Genomic DNA, 6222 nt, shown 5'->3' with positions numbered 1-6222 from the left:
GCTCTCAACCTTTTTCCTACATATTGTGGATAAATCTAGAAGCTGGAATGTTTAATACATATTCTTCATCCTGAATATGGAATGATCATCCTAAAATATACATTTCTTCTGATCATATTCATTGATGATTCACCTCCAGGATAAAGACCAAGCTCTCTAGGGGTCTTCAGAATCTGATCTCAACTTATCTTCCTATATAATCTGCCACCATTTCTGCCACACATCATAACTATGTTATACCCAATTATATGCCATTACCTATCTCAGAGAACCTTCTAGACTCTTTGAATTTATGCCAGCTCTGTCTTCCTAAAATGTGGCTCCATATATATTTGCAGCTCATATTTCTGCTCATCCATTGGTTATTCTACCCACAAATAATTATATCATTCCCTATTTTAAGAGCTATCAGTAGCTACCCTAAAATAGTCTTCAGCACAGTGTATTTGCTTATGCATTTGTCTAGTATAAATTATTTTAAATATTGTATCTTCACAGATGAGCACAGTACTCAGTGGCCTCTAAGGAAATATTTATTAGATGAATGAAGAGAATGAAGGAATCACTTGGTCTACAGGGGCAGAGTTAGAAAGGCAGTGGGTGAAGGAGTCCTGGAGAAAGTGTGCGGGGGCAGGTGGGAAGAACAAAGCAGATAAAAAGAGGCAAGCCACAGACGAGCCACATATTGTATATACCCTGGGACTGGACTCACGCAGGTATTTCTACCATTTGCTTCTCACTTGACTCTATGCTAGGTCTGTTTGCCTTCAGCAAGTTAGAATGATTTTTAAATCCTGAGTTCACAGATACTGGAATATTTACTTCTCCTAAATGAAACCATTCTTTTTTTCCTCATCACTCAGGATTCTGGTGCTACAACAGCAGCTGAATTGAAGATCAACACCAAAAGGTGACTCATCGAAATGGCAGGGAAAGTAAATCAAATATCAAATAAAGTCAATTCCTTTACTCTCCCTATCTGATTATTGTTCCTTTGAAGATAAAATATTTAATCTGTCCTAGAGGTATGAAAGCCAGGGGCTCTTACCACTGAACAGCTTTATTGCAACAGGTTAGATATGCTCATCTTAACAGTTTATAGTGTTTGCCTGGAGAACATTTATGCTCATGAGGTCATTTGGCTGAGCTTTATTGGCTTATATTTATTCCAGAGAAAAGAAATTTATTTTTCTTTGTAGAAGCAACTAAGTGCTTTCCTGTCTTCTCAAGCCACCCCTGATTTTAAGTGATTACCATTTAAACCATCTGACCCAGAAATTTTTACATCTATATGCTTCTTCCCTTTTGCACCAGAGGGCACAATGTAAATGAATTTACCATGTAACATGTGGTCTATTGTAAAGAATGGCTCGAAGAAATCCTAACAGACATTAGGGGCTAAAAGCGGGACATAAGGAGAGAGAAGAGAGATGATTTCAACAGAACCATCTCGCCACTCCCACAAAAACAGAAAAAACAAAAACAGACACAAAACAGGAAGAGTTAGGGGGGATGGAGGGGTTCCCAGGGGAAACACACCACCAGTCCAGTCTCTGCAGTTTCTCCCAGGTTGGGGCAGAGTGGCTGGTCTGGCAGCTAGGGCCACCCTACCTCTGTTCCTCTTGTCTCGCTCATGGCTCCATGGCTTTAACTCCATGGTTATTTTAGAGGCCGTTTCTGAAGGCCATGGAAGTGCTGGATATCCATGTAAATGGAACCCATTGAGAGATCTCTGTGGCTCTTTGCATGCCTCCATCTTTCCCTGCAGGTAGTCCTTGTGGCCCCGGGAGCTGTGAATGCTGAGCAGCATGTATTTTTCATTTACCTGGTACTGCAGCTGTTTGCGTCCAGGACCTTACAATGTCCCAGCAGACTCCATGGAGGTTGTGATCTTCATACTTTACGTAGAGTGAGCACCATGTGGCCTCTAGAAATTCTTTTCTCATTGCCTCTGGGGCGCACCATGTGAAGTTAGAACATCTCCACTAGGTCTTTGCTTTCAGGTTCATTCAGTTTCCTTCTGGTAAACCTGAAACACAGATGTCTCTATCAACTTGAAACTGAACTTGCAGAATCAGCTACCAGTGGTCCCCTGCTGGCCCTGACTATTGCCCTGTGGAGAGACTGGGGTCTTCCCACAGGGCAGATTCTGGTGGTTATGCACATATCAGAACTGCTCGGTGTGGAAGGAGTTTCCTGTTTGGGGCTCCAGCACTGTGGCTGATGTGTGGGCAGAGAGGGAAGCCACGGGGACATGTTGACAGGGCTGTGCTGAGGCACCTCACCGTTAGTGTCTGTGGAGCACCACCCAAAGGCCTGGCTGAGCTGTACCAAGGCTGTCATGGCTTTCTAGTGCAGGTAGAGCAAATCCAGCCAACTGCAGCAGAAGCAGAAGCCATGGAGGGCCCAGACCCTAGCATAGTCTCCACATTCTGGATGGAGGCCTGGCCAATTCCCTCCAAAACAGGGCATTGATGCTTTGATTTGTGTTGGTGGAAAGGTCATTATCTATGAATAGAATAGGAGTTATCTTCTTCCTCTTCAGAACAGGTAGGCAGGGAGGTGATGGGTGTGCTCCCGGCCTTGTCTCCTGATTCCTAGTCTTCCTCAGGCTATCCTGAGTATTCTCAGAATTGGAGATGGGAATAGCAGGATTGGCATGATCACTGAAACCCCACTGGCTGTGGCTGGCAGAAAGTCTGTACTGTACCATGTGAGATGAGGAAGGAATGTTAAAGACTGGGCTTTTGCAGATGATGTAGCCCTCTAGCTCAGATCTCTAGTGTACAAGGAGCAGATAAGTGATCATCATCTCATATTTCTGTTCCATCAGTGAATCCTTGATATCTTCCTTTATATAACCCATTAACACCATCAACTCAGTCCTCTAGGGGTCATGATAGTCAGGCAATAGCTCCAGATAGGCTTTAGTTCATCTTCATGACCTACGTTCATCCACAGATCTTTCATAATTTTCTCAGAAGTGCCTGTCTTGGTGGGACTGAGAATAAGAAATTTCTCGAGCAGGTTTTCATACTTCATGGACAAGTAGAAGGGAATATGGCATATTCCACTCTGTACCTGCTCTCACAACTTCTTGAGATTCTGAGCATCAGAAGGCAGGGGTCAGGGGCGCCTGGGTGGCACAGCGGTTAAGCGTCTGCCTTCGGCTCAGGGCGTGATCCTGGCATTGTGGGATCGAGCCCCGCATCAGGCTCTTCCGCTATGAGCCTGCTTCTTCCTCTCCCACTCTCCCTGCTTGTGTTCCCTCTCTCGCTGGCTGTCTCTATCTCTGTAGAATAAATAAAATCTTAAAAAAAAAAAAAAAAAAGAAGGCAGGGGTCAGATGACCCCTGTGTTATCAAATAACCCTCAGGTTCCACACTTCCAATTCTAGTCCATCGTAAGACTTCCCTTGGAATAGTTCTGTAGCAGTGAAAGAGGAATGGCTAAAGGAACAGCTCCAGCTTGTTGCCAAAGGTGAATTTGTTGCTGAAGTCAGTCTACACACTTGATATTCATGTCTGCATCCAAGAGCAGGTGTTCTGCCTGTAAGTCTCTATAAACAATCCACTTCTGGTGGCAGTACTACACAGCAGACACTTTCTAATATAATTTGCTCAAGGCCTTTTTCCCTTTCATATGCCATGAATCACTAGGCAATCAAACCTCTCTTCCACTAGCATACTCCGTGAAGTAGTGTTTTCTCAGTCTTGATCACCTCAAATATTTTAACACATGTTGGGATGATTCAAAGCCTTTAGGATTCTGACTTCATGGGTATTTTCTGGAAGCTGATAATCATGGCTCCCTCTTTCCCAGCGAGGATGTGCCAGGCCAACTTCACCTTGGCCAAGTTACCCTTGGAGAGTGGCATGAAGAATTGGTAGTTCTCAACATGGGTCTCCTCCTCAGCAAAGATAGCAGAAAGGCCCTGAAGTTTTTGGCCTTACTGCTGGACCTGCACTCAAGGTGTCCCAAGGTGAGCTTAAAATTGGGAAAAGCTGGTGATAGGTCCAAATCATTTGAATAGAAAATCATTTCCAGGTCTACTTGACAAACTGATCTTTATAATGGAGTCTAAATACAATGACAAAAATTTAAAGAAATACTAATGATAAAAGGAATATGAAAGAAAAAAACAAAAGAAAAATGGGAAAAAGAACAAAAAAGAAAAGTGAGCAAAATAACAAGATAAAGATAAAAAAATAATTAAAAAATAAAACAGACAAAAATCCCACCATGCCAATGAGATGTATTTGAAGGAGGAAACAGCTAACTTTGGTCAGTATCTCTCAGGTCATCAGAAACCAGCTCCTTGAACTAGAAAGACTTTGAACCTCAATGGCAAATAAATTTCTGAGGCCCAGCCATGGACTGAATAGGGGTTTAGAAAACAAAACACTGGCCCCCTGTTGAGGTCATAGCAAGAAGTCAATCTATAAGGCTGAGGATGATCAACAGTGGCTTTCTCACTTTTTTTTTTTTTTTTTTGGTGAGATATAATTCACACACCATACCATTCCTATATTCAAAGTGTATAATTCAATGATTTTTAGTCCATTTACAACCATCATTACATCAGTTTTAAAACATTTTTATCACCTCAAAAATAAACCCCATGCCTTTTGAGGTATCATATCCCTCTCAAATTCCATGTCACACACACACCCAGGCCTAGGCTATCACAAATCTACTTTCTATTTCTGTTCATTTACCTGACCTGGACGTATCATATGAGTGAAATCATATCATGTGCGGTTGTCTCTGTCCGGCTTATTTCATTTAGCATAATGTTTTCAAGGTTAATTCATACTGTAGCATGTATTAGTACTTTATTGCTTTTATATTTCTTTCTTCTTTTTTTTAGAAAAAACACAGATATTTATTATTCCCATTACAAGGGACAGGTCTTTAGAGGATGAGGGAGGGAATTCTGACAGCACTGCGCAGTCCTGCAGGATAACAATGACAGAGTCCCCATTCAGGAACATCTTGGAGATGGAGCTGTCCTTGCTGACTGGCTTGGACTCCTTGCCTTGGCACTCTTAGGGACCTCCGTCCACATCTCCTTCACATTCTCCAACACCATGTTGCAGTGCCTGCCGAAGGCTTTCACGTGGCCCCAGAGCTTCTAGTTGTTGTGGCAGTTAATGCGCACTTGGGTGTTTTTCTTGCCTGACTGTGTGAGAACAGACAGTGGAGACATATTAAACTCTTCCTCCTCCCACTGCACCTCTTCTGCAGTCACCTCACTTTTGGGCTTATTGAGGGGGATCATGGTGTTAGTGGCTGCACTCCCCAGGTCTGTGCTGTCTCCTTCATGTTGCTTCTGCCTCTGAAGGGATTTCATTCTATGGGTATACTGAATTGTATTCATCCACACATTGATGGACATTTGGTTTGCTTCCACCTTTTGTCTATTGTGAACAATGCTACTATAATCATTCAAGCGTACGTTTCTGTGGGGCCATATGTACAGATTTCTCTTGGATATATACCTAAGAGTGGAATTACTGGGTCATATGGTAACTCTATGTTTAAGTTTTTGAGGAACTGCCAGACTGTTTTCTAAAGCAGCTGAACCATTTTACATTCCCTCCAGAAGTATGTGAGGGTTCCAAATTTTCCACAGCCTTGTCAATACTTGTTACTATCTGACTTTTTGATTGTAGCTATCCCAATTAGTGTAAAATGACATCCCATTGTGGTATAATTTGCTGTTCTCTGATGACTAATGATATCAAACATCTTTTCATGTGCGTGTTGGCCATTTGCATCTCTTCCTTGGAGAAATGTCTATTCAGATCTTTTGCCCACTTTTTAATAGGGCTATTTATCTTTTTGTTATTAAATTGTAAGGGTTCTTTATATTTTTTGAATACAAGTTCCTTAACAGATACATGATTTATCCATAGTTTCTCTCATACTATGTTTTCACTTTTTTGATGATGTCTTTTGAAAAACAAGAGTTTAATTTTGGTGAAGTCCATTTAACCTTTTTTTTCCCTTTGGTTTCTTCTAATTTGGTATCATGTCTAAGAACACTTTGCTAAACCCAAAGTAATTAATGCTTACCCCCTATGTTTTAGCAGTTGAGTAGTTTTAACTCTTACATTTAATCTTTAATACATTTAGAGTTAAGTTTTGTATCTGATGTGAGGTAAGAGTCTAACTTCACTTTTTTACATGTGGCTATGCAATTGTCCGGGCACCCTTTGT

The 6222-nt window shown here is 41.7% G+C and overlaps 2 pseudogenes; both read right to left on the bottom strand.

Annotated features, from left to right (window-relative positions):
• Nucleotides 1-1534: 1534 nt before the first annotated feature.
• On the bottom strand, nucleotides 1535-4736 carry LOC103667870 (annotated as a pseudogene).
• Nucleotides 4737-4824: 88 nt separating this feature from the next.
• On the bottom strand, nucleotides 4825-5398 carry LOC103667871 (annotated as a pseudogene).
• Nucleotides 5399-6222: the final 824 nt, after the last annotated feature.

The sequence above is a fragment of the Ursus maritimus genome, unplaced genomic scaffold (genome assembly GCF_017311325.1).
Source record: "Ursus maritimus isolate PB19 unplaced genomic scaffold, ASM1731132v1 scaffold_7, whole genome shotgun sequence".
NCBI lineage: Eukaryota > Metazoa > Chordata > Mammalia > Carnivora > Ursidae > Ursus > Ursus maritimus.
The sequence above is the reverse complement of the archived record's forward strand: the minus strand, read 5'-3'. Positions and strand labels throughout refer to the sequence as shown.